Source organism: Alosa sapidissima, chromosome 2, assembly GCF_018492685.1.
Source record: "Alosa sapidissima isolate fAloSap1 chromosome 2, fAloSap1.pri, whole genome shotgun sequence".
NCBI classification, from domain to species: domain Eukaryota; kingdom Metazoa; phylum Chordata; class Actinopteri; order Clupeiformes; family Clupeidae; genus Alosa; species Alosa sapidissima.
In genome coordinates, this window is record NC_055958.1 from 21,103,161 (window position 1) to 21,118,740 (window position 15,580).

The 15,580-nt window shown below is 42.7% G+C and overlaps 1 protein-coding gene across 1 annotated transcript in view; it reads right to left on the reverse strand.

The window, feature by feature from the left end:
* Positions 1-15,580, reverse strand: part of slc4a3 (solute carrier family 4 member 3) — an 82,866-nt gene that overhangs the window by 31,296 nt on the left and 35,990 nt on the right. The window lies entirely within an intron of this gene.

Genomic DNA, 15,580 nt, shown 5'->3' on the forward strand with positions numbered 1-15,580 from the left:
GGTGAGCTATGTGAGAGGAGGTGTATAAAATGCCAGCTTCCTCATGGGAAATCTCCCCACTACCTTCTGTTGTTGTCTGTCACTCCACACACATCAGCACCTCCTGCTCTCCCTTGGTGCTGAGGCCTCCCCCGAGCCCCCGTCCTCTCACGCCTGCGCTCAGACGAGGACCTCTCCTAACCCTGGGCATCTCCAGGGATCCCTGCCTCACAGGCTGGCGGTGCCTTGGTAACCGTGCGGGCGATCTGACGGGGAACGCCTCTGTACCACAGAGCTCTGGTTTGGAGCTTTGAAGAGGCAGGGGCCAGGTGATTGGGGGAGTAGACAGGGAGCTGGTGGATCAATGAGGGGAAATGTCACTTGCCCAGCTGGAGACAGCAGCCTTGGAGCCACCCTGTCACCCACCCTGCCGATGGCACCTATGATAATGGCCGAGCTGGCTCAACACTTCCCACCCCACAACAGACATCATGTTGGTGGTGATGTTGCGGACTGGACCCCAGTGCCGCAGGTTATGGAGCCCAGTCAGCACAATCAGCCCAACAAATGTGGGAGTTCAGATGCGCCGGAGTGCCATTATGGCTCAGGGGGGTGGCATTTAAGTCTTTAAAGACGCCTGATTTCCCATGAGGAAGCTGGCATTTCATACACCTCCTCTCACATAGCTCACATAGTCGTTCAAAAGAGACAAGTCTGAGAAGTCTCTGGACAATTCCTGTTTCACTTCCCACAAAAAGGAGGCTCTTGAGGGAGCAGATTTCGGCGCGGAGTGGAGATCAGCGGCTCTCTTTAAGTGGCGGTGGATAATTAGCCGGCAGCAGATGGGCCAAACATGACCAACCGGGGGAGTGACGGGGGCGCGGCAGGCCCATAATTAATGAAGACAAAGTCCTCTTTGTCAATTGTGTCCCATTGGCTTTGCAGGAATTAATGGGGACAACATTTCATTAAGTGGTGAGCTCTCATGTCCACGTGCTGTCCCTTTCATCTCTTTTCATACTGGTGACTTTAATGAGGCCCCTGACCTGTGAAGCCAAATGATAAATGACTGTTTCTGTAATAAACAAGAGATGGATGCCAGCCAAATCAGTGGCATTCACCACGGAAAGAGTGGAAGGGAGAGGGAGCGAGTGGGAGAGCAATAGATAGATGAGGATGCCCGTTTTTTTCCGTAAAGCAATCATACAAGGTCCCTGACAAACAAACAATAACAGTGGAGGAGGAATCACAGTTGCAGGTAAAGGATGACGTGAAGCTGTTATGTGGCTTTAACTGGCTGACAGTATGATCTCATTCTCTCTGCGGAGCGAGAGAAAAAAGGCCACCGCTGCTCTATTTCCTGCTCTCAGGAGAAATGAGTGTATGCAGCTGTAATAGCATCTCTTTCTCTCTCTTGCTCCCCCTTTCTTTCTCTCCTTCTCTTCATGCCATACTCTCTCTCTCTCTCTCTCACTCACTCACACACACGTACACACACATGTACACACACACATACACGCGCGTGCGCACACGCACGCACACACACATTTTCGCTTTCATTCTGGCTCTTTTACTTTCAATTGTCTCTCTAAATTATCACTGCACAATTGCAATGGAACAGGGCTCTTTCTTTTCCTCATGCAGCTCTATCGCTTTTATCATTATTGATTGCAGCACGGGCACTAAAACCACACCTCACTGAATGACAAAGAGGCCAAGGGGCCGAACACAGCATTTGTCCAGCTCCTGTTTAAGGCAACACATTGTGCAAATGTTAATAGCCCCCACAAATGTAGCGCAGCTTGCTTCCCCTGTAAAGGTTATGGATTGCATCTCTATTCAGCGCGGTAGCGAGACAAACAGTGGTGCTGCAAATGGGAAATCAGTGTGTGCCAACAGATGCGTGTTTGCCGGCCTTTCATAAACGCCCTGGGTAAACGGCAGATAGAAGCTGAGGATATCCCAGCTGGGCAAAAAGGAGCTACTAGGCTCACAATCCCACCCACTCACCTACTGCCTCTGAACTCCGATCTCGTGCACCTGATCCCAGGTCTGTATTTCAGGTGAGAGGCATCCCCGGCGTGCCACACACACAGGAGGAGAAAGAGCAGTTTTCAAGCTTTCACTCAATCCAATTCATTCTGCTCTATTCAGGTCGTGCCTCAGAGTGGGCGCCAAAACAGGGCTGCGCCGCCAGGGAGGCTGTGCAGTGGCACGAGAGGGGAATCGCTTACAGAGCAGAGGCCACTGGTTCAGGAGCTTACAGAGTAGAGGCCACTGGTTCAGGAGCTTACAGAGCAGAGGCCACTGGTTCAGGGCCTTACAGAGCAGAGGCCCCGGGTTCAGGGCCTTACAGAGCAGAGGCCCCTGGTTCAGGGCCTTACAGAGCAGAGGCCACTGGTTCAGGAGCTTTTGATGTGCATGTGCTTCGCTACAACAGGCAGCCACCTGAAGGCTTTGTATCAACACTGAGAATAGGGCAGTCAGTTCCCTTCTCTTCATCACTGGCAAGGATGGGGGTCACGGGTCTCTCCAAAATAAAAGTGTCACTGAAGCCCTGAGCAGTGGGGAGGGGGAGTAGGACGAGGCATGCCCTGCCTGAGCCCTCACTCAGCTGGCACTGATCTCCTGCCACAGGGGGAACCGTGGCTCAGGAGAGTGCGGCAGCGAGCCGGCGGGAGGGGGCTGCCATGTCACAGCAGCTTAGTCAGGTCGAGTGTAGAGCAGTGAGGCAGAGCAGACGCCGGTGCCGTGCGGGCCAGCGGAGACAGACAGTCAGTCATGTTGAGGGCCGAGCAGGCCACTCGCCGGGCCCCCGAGCCGCTGATCTGCTCTCGTTAGCCACGGCTGACGCAAGGCCCCAGCTGGTGACCGGCAATAAGGATGACGTTGCCATGCCAACCCCCAGTCCCAGCTGGAGTGGGGGGGTCATGGCTCCACAGCTTGCTGTTTACGTAAAACCTCTGGAATGGAGCATGCAGACCGGAATGACGGGAGGGGAACGGCTGTCCAGAGGCACTAAACTAGATTTGCCATCCAGGGGCAAAAAATCACCAGACTAATACGACAAACACCATGGGAATGGGACTTATCAGAGGGCCAATTAGCGTGATAAGCACCAATTATAATAATAATGCCATTAAACCCTCGAGAGGAGAATGATTCCTTGACCATTTTTTCCCCTCCACTCTCCTATACAGCCCCCTTTCTGCATACTCAGCTGACCCTGCATTGGGAAAATGGAGAGAGGGAGGGAGAGATGGAGAGATGAGATTCAGAGGGAAGGACATTTTCCACAGGGCTCACAGATGACTCATCGTTCCGCTGCAATATTTCATCTCTGTACCTCTGGTCTGACGGCACACAGTAAAAAGCATAATTAAATACAAATAAGGGATCTGTCCCCCACACTTGGCAAGACAATGGAGCTATGGTAACGGAGGATATGGGAATAGACGGTCGCTGTGCATAGCAGGGAAATTGTAATCTGCTGGTAACCAATGGTAACTCCTGAGCAGGTGCAATATTGAGAATGACTCCAGCTCTCAGAGATTGGAGGCTGAGCATAAAGGCCCTTTTCAAACCAAGAGTGAATTATCTGACAAAATATTGACACAAAATCACGTTGGTAATTAAATACATGTGTTCTTATTAGTCTTTAAACATTGAGGAGAAGGTTGCTGGATAATAAACGGATAAATTAACTATTATAAACACCTTTACTCTCAGTAACAGCTTGACTAGGGTCTAGCTAATGTGTAGATATCTCAATGTGGATTTGTACAATAAAATAAAATAAAAACAAACCCAGATTATTTTTGCTTTCATGCATGACATGCATGCTATATGACACACATACAGTAGCAAGTAGCATTCTATAATATAATATGGATCTTCCACAAACTCAGACTTAATGCTCCTAAAAGAGCCCAAAAGAGGCCTTAGCAAACCATACCTAATGGCCAACAGAAAACCTCAAGAGGTGGTCTGTAAAGATAACGGCAACAAACTCCTGTACTAGCACAGCCATCATAGCCATCCAGCGTCACCCATGGACCACAGAATCAACTGCTGTCTCGAGTTAAAACAGCAAGACTCAAAGATAAACTTTTAGGAGAAGTAGTGCTTACAATAGTTAAAGAAGCACTATGCAACAATTTTAGCAAAAATTACCTTAATTATGCAGGTTAAGAGTCATTCTGATGGTTCTACAACACTTTCTGGGTCGTTTGGTAGGTGCTTCGTCTCCCCCTATTAGGGGTGGGCGCTGGGCATATCAATCCAAATATCGATAATATCGATACCAACATTGGTATTGGTATCTGATCGATACCAGCGTGATGGGATCGATACTTTAATTTCTGTTCACTTCCAATATCTCTCAATTTGTTCAAAAAGCATTGTTCCTGTTTCACCAAGGGCTAGCCTACAGTCATGCAAACACCATTCCTTTCACATAATTGCATGCCCGCTTTGCAATGTTTTGTTGCTGAAATATTTGTAAATTATTAACAGTGGAAATCATAAAATCATTAGTGCATCGAAATGTATTCAAATTTAGCATATCGATGTTTTATTCACGTCATAAATCATGACACACTGTTCTCCCCTACATACAAGTATATAAACGGCTTTTAGTTACAAATATCAGTATTGGTATCGGTATCGGCAATACTGGCCCTATATTTAATTGGTATCGGATCGAAACCAAATTTTACAGTATCACACACCACTACCCCCTATCGCTTCTCCGCGAAAAAAAACGAATATGCAACTTTCTGGACCCAGTCCGGGTAAAGCCGGATGTGACTCAGCGGAAGTATCCAATCGCGCCTTGAAAATGTAGTCAGATTGTAGTTTCGAAGAAGACTACAAAACGGACGTCAACTTGGCTTTGTTGCTGTTGAAATTGTAAGTAGGCTAGCCTACCCTTGGGTGAACTCCGTCTTTGTAATGTGGTTTGATAGTCTCTTGAACAATGTGTTTGCTCAACCCAGGGGCGGACCTGAGCCACCCCCCCCCCCCCCCCCACACACACACACACACACACACCACAACCCTAAAACTAAAATACACTTTTTTCTGTAAAAATGGGACGCCGAGGCATACTCAAATACAACAAATATTTACTGTATTGCCATAGATGACAATCAAAAAACAGTAGTAAAAACCTTTGAAAGTATTACAATTATGAATGGTGTGTGTGTCTGTGTGTGTGAGACAGAGAGAGAGAGAGTGTAGGGGTTTGGGGTCTGTGTGTGTGAATATACTCTACGTATGTATGAGAGTCTGTCTGTGTGGGTGGGTGAGAGAGAGAGTGAAGCTGTGTATGTGTAGAAGAGAGGAACATTTTCTGTTTATTTTTTCTCCATTTTTCATGGTCATGTAATAATGTTCAACCGTGAATCTCCTGGGTGGTTTATCTGCATTTCTGGGGAATTCAAAGTTCTTAATTTGCACAGGGCCTTTTTTTTAACGATTTCAACTCGCTCTGCATCTCTTACGGTGTCTGGCCATAACGCAGGGTCGTCACTGATAACTGTAGTGCTAGGTATCGTGTTAGCAGACATCCCAACCTGCCAAAAGTCCTTTCAGGGAGGCATCACGAATCCCCCCCCCCCCCCCCCAAAAAAAAAGACTTAAATACAGATTAATATGTTAAATAATGTCTAGTCAGTACAACATATAAAGGAAGGCCTATAGATAGAAATTGTGAAAATAAAATATGTAGATAGTTTGGTCTTTTCATGTAGCCTTGGCAACTAGCCAACTAGTAGGCTATAGGCCTGAATAATATGCACATGAATTGACACTTGTTAAACTCACCTCAACATGTTTTTTGCAATCATTTAACCCGCCATGGGCAATGCTAAAGTCACTGTTACAAACAGTGCAGTGTGCAAGACTAGGCTTATTATTATGTTTTACTCTTATGAGACAAGGGTAGCCTACACTTTGAAATGGGTCTTACATTTTCCTTTTTTTGAGGCACTGACTCTGCCATGACGTTCATGTTTCTATACACTGAACTGATTCATTAAGTTCGGGAGAAAAGAGATAAAAGCCCGCCTACACTGAAAACTGATTGGTTGATTTAGCGAAAAAGGCCAATCAGGTTGCTCTCTGTCTTGGATGCGCTCAAACACACACGCACCACCCCTCTCTCTCTCTCCTGTCGTGTGTGCGCTACACTCAGATGCACACGCGGTCTCGCATGCGCGCTCTTGATCGCTCACTCTAGATTCCGGGAGATTTTATCTAATTTGCGGGCGTCAGGGTGCCGCTATCAATATTCGGGAGACTCCCGGTACTTCTGGGAGACTTGGGATGTCTGTGTTAGGGCTACTCACGTTACTGGTTTCTTTTGCACCCAAAGCTTCTGCTACTGAAATGGTGTCGTAGCAGCACCACCAGCACCAGTGTGGACTTCGGCAGTGACAGTGATCTTGTCCCTCACGACTGTTTCACTTAGATCAACATCATAATCATCATCAGTAGAAGAATATGTAGTGCAAGTTTGAGTTGCCGGTGGTGGTGCATCGGTGGCAATGCTGCTGCAGCTAGCATTAGCTACACCACCCAGCTCAGCAGATGTTGCAGATGTTGTTGCATCACTATCCAAATTACTTTCTTCCGTGGAAGAATTCTTCGACTGGAATAAGTTGGTTAATTTAGGCAATTTCTTTCTAAATTCTTCCTTCTACCTTTATCTTTTTCTTTTTATCACTTCCACTCTGGAAACTTTACATGGCTGCTGTCAATCGCTCAACTCCACACCTCACCAAGACCTCGTTCAGACTAGCTAGTTGCTGCTACCTCTCCGGAATAAGTCCCGCCTCCAAAACATCCGTGTCTACCCAACTTCCGGTCGTCAAATGTCTATGGGAAATAACATGGCGTCATGTGTGCAAAAAAAATTACGCAGTAATTTTTTTTTTTTTTCAAAATGACTGTATTGTGAGGCAGACTTGATGTTTGAATAAAAATGTGTTTTGGTACAGGTTTGAAAATTCATTATCTTTTATAATAGTCTATGTAGGCCTACAACACCCCCCCCCCCCCCAAAAAAAAAAAAGCGTCCCGAATTTCGGCCAAACTTATCTGGTCACCCTAGATGTACGCGGGCGGAGGAGGGCGTTAGATCTCGCTCACAACCAGTCACAACCTAACGTGATGGTCATTTTCACGTGGGATTCACGCGTGATTTCAGTGGTCTATAAAAGTAAATCGTTTGCAAGGTTCAGCCTGTTTTCAACACGACTTAACTTTGGTTTGACTGTGCTGAGAGTTTATTGGCTGTTATTAGCCTGGCTAACATCAGACCTCATCTCATTGAGATGGGGTCGGGGAACTAGACATTCATTTTCTCGTATTTGAAACGTGGTTTACAATGCCCAGAGCTGTTTATTGGGCACTACGAATGTCTATCAAATGCGTCTGTACGTAGCTCATAACGGCTTTGGTGTGTCGTCATCGTATTGCTGCCCTTCCTCCGTTCTGTGATTGGTCCCCTAACTGAGGCGAAAATTTGCTCCATGGAACCCAGGCTGCCTAGCAGCGTGAATTAAATCGCGCGCGTAAGGCAGCATGGGAAAACCCAGGCTAGGCTGTTATTGAGATATTTGAAAAAGAAAGAAATTGCCGACAGACACTAAAGACATGACGAGACAAGATTTTTTTTTTCTTTTCACAAAAAACAGATAATGATAAGCAGACTAGGAATCAGAGGCAGAGTCGTATTGAGTCGATAGCTTTATTTTGCATGATCATGACCTTGATCAGAACAGTAACATTTTCAGAATGTATTAACAACCTATCAAACATGACGATTTCATGCAGGGTTAGTGCCACCTCCGTAGACGGGCTCTGGTGCCACAAACTCCATTTTGGTGAAGACAAACTATGAAACATTGCCGTTGCTATGCAACCTTGACCCGGGGAGTCGCGGTGTCCGAAGTGTGCGTTAGCTTAGTGCTTCTTACTGATAATCAAAAAACGGCACCGACAATCAAAAAATCCAGTGGAAACTAGATGGCAGAAGTGTGTAGGCCAATAGGCCCACCATTTTTTTCTACTTCGCCACCTACAGATGTTTTGACAGGTATGATATTTCGAAACGCCATGTTATTTCCCATAGACATTTGACGCCCGGAAGTTGGGTGGACACGGCTGTTTCGGAGGCGGGACTTATTCCGGAGAGGTCTATGGTGACAGGAAGCGGACCTGCAGTCATTTGATTTTATGATGAGTTTATGAGCAATCATGAGGCAAAATATATTTTTTTCAATCTTTATTATGGATTAGAATATATTGTTTGGATGCGGTGATCATTTAAAAAAAAAAAAAAAAACGAAATACGATACGGGGATGACGAGGCCCCCTGGTGGCCAAGGCCCCAGGCAATTGCCTGACCATGCCTAATGGCAGGTCCGCCCCTGGCTCGACCGTTTTATTGTGAGCCCTGTATGTGTTTAGCTTGGTTTCTTGATGGCTAGCTCGCTAGCTAGTTGGGGTTTAGCGTAGCAGTCACTTGCTACCGAAGCTACAGGGGGAGCTGTGTAGTGAAAATGCAACAAACAGCGAAGGAATAACCAGACCTGCATAGTGCTTCTTTAATGGCAAAATATCTAGCATAGCATGACAAAATATCATGGTGATATGATAATCTGCTCAATTTCAAGTAAACAAATAAATCTGGAGTAGGTGTAGTAACATACTACTCTCTATCAGGGGATATTTGAATACACCACTCTCAAACACTCATTGCCCAAGTCTGATTGATCTACCCTTAGGAAGAATGGTGCAGTGCATTATGCCTACATATCGCTGTGTTAGCAAGTAAGCAGGAGCAATCCTATGGTATATGGGCTAATGCAATTCATCTGGAATATTCTCCAAATTAACAAAAGTTAAACCCCTTGAAAGGAAATGTAGTCTAGTTTGTGCCACTGGAATTAAATGCTCAGTCAGCGGGAAATTTATGTCACCCATGATATAAATATGCACACAATATTTTTTTTTGTGTGCTTCTATTGACATTTTGTAGTCTGATTAGACTACAGCAGAAAAATAAACGCTGCACCACACCATTGACTCTTTGACCAAAGATTAGTTTTCGGTTGCAACAGAATGCAGAAAGAGTTGCATTCAGGCTGGTGTTCAAATTCATCAACATAAACATTACTTAAATGGGATTTGTTTTTATAAACAATATAAGTAAAATATAAGAAAATCGGTAACGCTTTAGAATAACATGTGCTTATTATGTATTAACAGTGCATAATAAGCAGTTAACAATTCATTACTAACAGTTAGTTAACTGTTGTTATCCTTTAATAACATTAACTAACGGTTAACATGCAGCTTTTTAAGTTACTTACAAGCATATTTGTTAACAGTTAACATGCAGCTTGTAAGTGTTAACAAGCTGCTTGTTAATGGTGTATAAGACAAAGAGGTGGATAACTAATACGCTTATAAGACCTTTCTTACCTATTTGTAGTACATTTTGCAGCCCCCCAATCTAAAGCGAGGACCATGTAGCCTATTCTACAAGCCCAACCTTCTATCTCTATATATCTACTGCATCTATCTAGTTTGTTTAAGCTGTGAGAAATGCACCTTCAAAATTGCTGCAGCGAGCAGGAATTGAACCCCGGTCTCCTGTGGCAAAGAGTGAAGTGCTACTGACTGAGCCACGTTCCTGTCTTTGAATGTAATGATCATCTTGATTCTATATTCTGTTAATGTTCTAGATCATACCATTATACCTTTTACAAATATGTTTCTGATAAAAAAAAAAAGTGGCGTTTAATTTCCATAATCTTTGTTCAGTGAACAGTCAGTTTGTCAGCAGTCTAAAGATATTATCAGAGGGGGTTAATCAAGGATCTTTGATATTATGCCAGCTTTGTTTATAGTTTGGTTACATAGCAACCGAGAGTTAAAGACGACAAGTGGGTGCGTTCAATGTCGCAAACATAGGCGAATGTTCGCGATCGATTTGAAACCTTTGCCTTGAACAGAGGCGAACATTTGTGGTCTGTTGCTGCATCAATGTCAATGGGAGACTTGTGGAATTTTACCAAAAATTGGTCATTATGTCTTTCTGGATTTGTTGAGGGTTTTTGGGGAAAATTTGTAAACAAAATAACTTAATATCAGACCATGCTACTGTCAGTTACTGTCCAGTTGCTAGCGAATTAGCTAGCCGCCTATCTAAGGTAACATTTTAAATGGAGAAGTGTAATTTCTTTAAAATGGATAGTTTATACTCAAGTGAACTTGCAACAGTATATTAAGTTTAAGCAAAGCTCCTCAACTGCTAGTCACTTGTCAGCGCATAGCTGTGAACAAAATGAACAATTTCATCAATACTGTTACAGTAAAGTAGCCTAGTTTAGCTCAGTTAGTAGCAAATCACTCTATGACTCAGGAGACCAGGGTTCAATTCCTGCTCACTGCAGCAATTTTGAAGGTGCATTTCGCACAGCTAAACCAAGCTAGACAGATAGATGCAGTAGAGATAGAAGGTTGGGCTTGTGGAGCTATAGGCTACATGGTCCTCGCTTTAGATTGGGGGGCTGCAAAATTTACTACAAATAAATAAGAAAGGTCTTATAAGCGTTATATAGCATATAATAGTTATCCACCTCTTTGTCTTATACAACATTAACAAGCATTAACAAGCTGCTTGTTAACACTTACAAGCTGCATGTTAGCTGTTAACAAATATGCTTGTAAGTCACTTAAAAGGCTGCTTATTAACACTTACAAGCGGCATGTTAACCATTAGTTAATGTTATTAAAGGATAACAACAGTTAACTAACTGTTAGTAATAAATTGTTAACTGCTTATTATGCACTGTTAATACCTAATAAGCACATGTTATTCTAAAGCGTTACCAGAAAATCTAAGTAAAATAGTACACCAAATACACTTTTTGGATATTTGGATATAAACATTACTTATAATAACCTTGCAAACGGATCCCTGCTGCTCGTGTGTTATATGCATCATTATGCTTTCTGCACCCTTTCCCTGTGACATCTACAGATACAGTCACCAGTAGCCTTACACTATGCAAAGTACTATATGGACATGTTCCCTCTCTCCCGTTGAACCAATACTAAGCTAAACATTCACTCATCTGTTCAGTTCAGTTGGGGTTCTGGAAGCACTGACTGCACTAAAATGTCTAAAGTTTGTTCCCAGAATACTCCTGAGTAGAAAGCCATGTAAATTAGGGAAATAACCAGTTTTTTCCTCTGAAAACTTTCATTTCTGTTAAAAATAGAGCTGACCTTTCCTGCTCCCACAAGCTGCACAGCAGTGAGTGTCAGAGTGTCTGCTGAAAGGTTGAACACTTTAGCAAAGATGTAAGCTGTACATTTTTACATTTTATGACCTAGCTCATAAGTTACAAATGTGTTCCATTTAGGTTATTAAATTTAATATGTATTTGGATATCTACATGTATCTCATGTTATGCAAGTTTGGACATTTACATATAGGCCTAAATAAAGGCTATGCCATCTTCTGCATGGATAACTGTATTCCAATGCAAACTATGTGCTTATCCCAACCAGAAGCCATGGATTAACAGCCAAATTTGCTTGAGGCTGAGAGAACGTACCACATTTAGAGGATCTATACAAAAATATCCAGGTACGACCTACGGAAAGCCATCAAAGCCGATAAGAGATAGCACAGTGACAAACTGAAAACAACTACAGTGGCTGGGACTCGCAGCACATGTGGAGGGTAGGGTTGGATTTTTACAGGGTTGGATATTGTTTGGGTTTTATCCAATTCCAATGCTAAACCGATAAAATAGTAGGCCTACCAGTGCCTGAACTTGAGCCGTTACTTTAAAAAATTAAATTGCCCAAAAAGATAATTGATAATTTTAAATTGTATTTTTTAATGTTAAAGCACAGCCATATTTTTTTTTCCTATAGGGTTTTCAGAGCATGCTAGAACATCATAAGAGACAAGCCAAGGCATTTTCTATTTTGAAAAAAAACCTTGCTGTGAAACGTGTATGGCATGACTCCTTTAAATGATCAAAACCCATTTTTACAGGCTCAAAATCATATACCCCAATCAAAAATATAACAGTTTGAAAGGATGCGGCATTTTAAATAATCTTTGACAAGCTACAATTATGTAACAGATGTAATTGTTCAGAAGAACAAAAGAAGCACTACAGTTTATTCCTTGTAAAAGCACTTCTGAAGATCTTTATCCAGAACCTATGGCAATACTGGCATCTTCTTACATTGTAATCTCATCTGACACATTCAGTTTAGGGGATTGTCTAGCAATGCTTTTGGTCAACTTGAACCAAACCTTTCACTCATGTGCATGTCTATTCACTTCTCCCTAAAAAGCATCTATGTTTTTGTGCCATAGTACGCCTACACTGCTTTTTTGCCATTGTTTTTTTCCTAAACTATGTTGTACTTGTATGTTGGACATCACGATCCGGCCATTAAAATGGCTTGGAATGGCTCTTAAAAGCAGAAGTTAACCCAGCCAAGGATGTGACTGTCATAGGTTCCTTCCTTTGTTTCTGAGGGCCAGATGTACTAACGCTTTTGCGCCCACTTCAGGCGTATTTGTTTCGCAATGTGCGTGTAAAATCATTGCGAGGTATGTACAAACAGGCCGCAATGATGTAAAAGCGCAAACTGCCTGTCGCGGGAGCTGAAAATGGCTAATTGCGTTATTCGTGTCATGCATATTGATTCATGGGAGGATCCAGGGGAAAGTTAGTTCGGAATGGCACCCAGGCTAGGGGAAAGTGGGAGTTTAGCATAAAAAGATGGGAAGAGAAGCGTAAAGAGCGCCTAATTATGTATCCTGCGGTATGTACAAAGACTGCTCCTGAAAGCGCACGTCTATTCTGTGCCTAAATACTTCCGCCTTGTAAAAGCAGGTGTTAATCCAAATTGCAGTTCAATGAGTCAATAAGAGAATTTCAAAGACAACAGAATCGCTATTTAGAGCACCAGTTTTGTAAGTTAGTACTATCAAAAGCAACCATAACTTTCGTTGGCCTTTCGAATGTCTAATTTCACTTTCACGTCATTCACTTAAACTTTCCTACTTGCTAGATTTGACCAATTTTCCATAGCCTACATGCACAAGTAGTTTGAGTAAAAGTACTGATCTTCATTATCTCCCTGCTTGTTGACATCTTATCATGTACTGTATGGTATTATATCATGATCACTAAACGTTTGATTCTTTTTAATGTTGTCATCAGTTAACTTCATTCAACAGCACTTGTATGTAGGCTCTGCCGTTCAAATGTGAACGTTCATAAATTGCGTTTATGGGCGGAGAAAGGCAGAGAAAGGCGCAGTTTACACTAGTTTGATAAATACGATGGAAACTTGGGTCTGACAGCGTTCGCAATCTGCGGTTTGTCCATGACGCTGATAATGCTACGTTCGCAAATGTACGTACATCTGGCCCTGAGTGTGATGTGTGATAGCAGATCACAGAACACTTTTATTTTAGTTAAAATTTGTCCCTCTGGCTAATTGCATTACAATTTGTTGAGTCTTAATTGGTCTGACATTTTATAAGTACATTCCTGTGTGTAATCAGCTGTGAAGGAAACAGACAGAGAAGTGTAAATTGGTAATAATCCAATTTTAACTTGGTTTTGAATTTTACTCTCACCAAGCTTAAAAATCAGGCTTTGAAGGAAGTCTTTGAAAGTAGAAATAACTATTTTTCATAAGAAGACATCTGTCTGTGCTTGATCTGCATAATTTGAGAGATTTGAATAATCTCTTTTTCAACAGTATCTATTGTCCTCTGTAATACCCACAGCAAATTAATCACAACACATTTTTATCTTTGGCCTAATCACTTGACCTGTTCCACACAGCAGCCTCCTGAAAAGCCTCCTAAAATAAACCAACATGGGTGACTGACCAGAGCAGACTTCAGACTATAACTCTTCTCACAAATCTAATATTGTCCAAAATGTTTACACAACCTTTAGGAGATCCCCTCACCTCAATAATATGATCTATAGTGAGATAATTAATTCTTTGCCTAAGCCTATAGAGTAAGCCCTACATAGCTATACTCAGAATATGACAGGCCCAGTAGCATCTTTTATGATCAGCATGGAATGAAAGTATGTGTGTAGTGTCTCGACTCCAGCCCCAGCCCAAGAAACAAACAGGTTCGAGGAATTTGTTCCGTTTAAGTTAGTGGCCAGCTCAGGGCCAGGCAGCTTTCTAGACTCTTTATTCCCTCATATTAATCAGAGACATGGTGATTTGATGGCATACTGATCCTCCATGCACTTCTCACCACTGTAAGAGAGGCAAAACCCCATTCATTTCCAAAGAAAGAGTGACATCAATATGGGGGATGAAGGCAAGTCCCTCATCAGCTGACTCTTTCTGTTGCGCTCAGTGTGGAAAACAGCCTACTTTAGTTGCTTCATTCATCATTAATAAATTCATCACCAGCAACCAGGCCCCAACAAACTACAGAGAGCCTGAAATAAATTCACTATTTTACTTGTGGAGGTATTTAAAAAACAGATGTGCACAATTTAGTATAAAACTACAATCTACGCAACACACACAAACACACACACACACACACACACAAACACATTCCTTAGATGAACGTCTTTCACTAATGTTACTAAACTATCTGTGATGTTATCAGAAATGTTTGCCTTTTCTCATTACTAGACCTTGAAAAGCATACTGGGCGTTTCAAACTATATTAGCTATTTGTAATGCTATATCAACTATATTTCCCCCTCAGCTTTGAAAACATATTTAGTAACAGCACTTTTGATGATTTTCCCAAGATATTTTAAACGCATGCAAATGTTGCTGCATTACAGATAAAATATTTTTGATTACAAATCTTAATCATGATTTTGGCTTCTTCAGTTAATTAAGCATAATTGCAGAAATGGCTCAGCTAAGGTTAGCTATACTGGGTGCATTAGCCTATTGGCAAATGTTCAGTCTTGGGTTATGACTGATGCATTAAATCAAAACCTCCTCATCCATATATTCTACCTGTCTAACCAACTGAAATCCTCTTTTTAAACACAAGGAGGAAATATCTTTCATATTTGTCAGAAAATGCTGTCAAGAGATACAATTACGTGTTTCAGCCGAGCTCCAGTTTTTCTTATAAAGGTCAGTCTGAGTGCTTTTAGTGCTTACAAAGATGCCAGAAAGTTCAAAGCACATCAGAAAGCTAAAATAAGGGCTGAAGGCTAGAGGCAAAGGGCAATCACCCATTTTGTGCTGTTCCACAATGTTTCTTTTCATGGCCAGTAGTGTCTTTGGTAGAGAATAAGATCTTCATCTCAGCAAACTAAACCTCACCAAACCTAGTCAGTGCAGAAGGGCCTGGTCTTCTCATGGCTATCTCAGTGCCAGCGTATCTCATAGCCATGGATCAGCAGCTCCATTAAGCCTGGGTCAGGGCCAAGAGCAGAGGGACATGGACATGGTGCCCATGCTGGACATCGCCCAGACCTAACAGGCCAGGACATCTCCCACATTGGACAAACCAAGGCCTTTGTGGTAGTGTCATTTACAC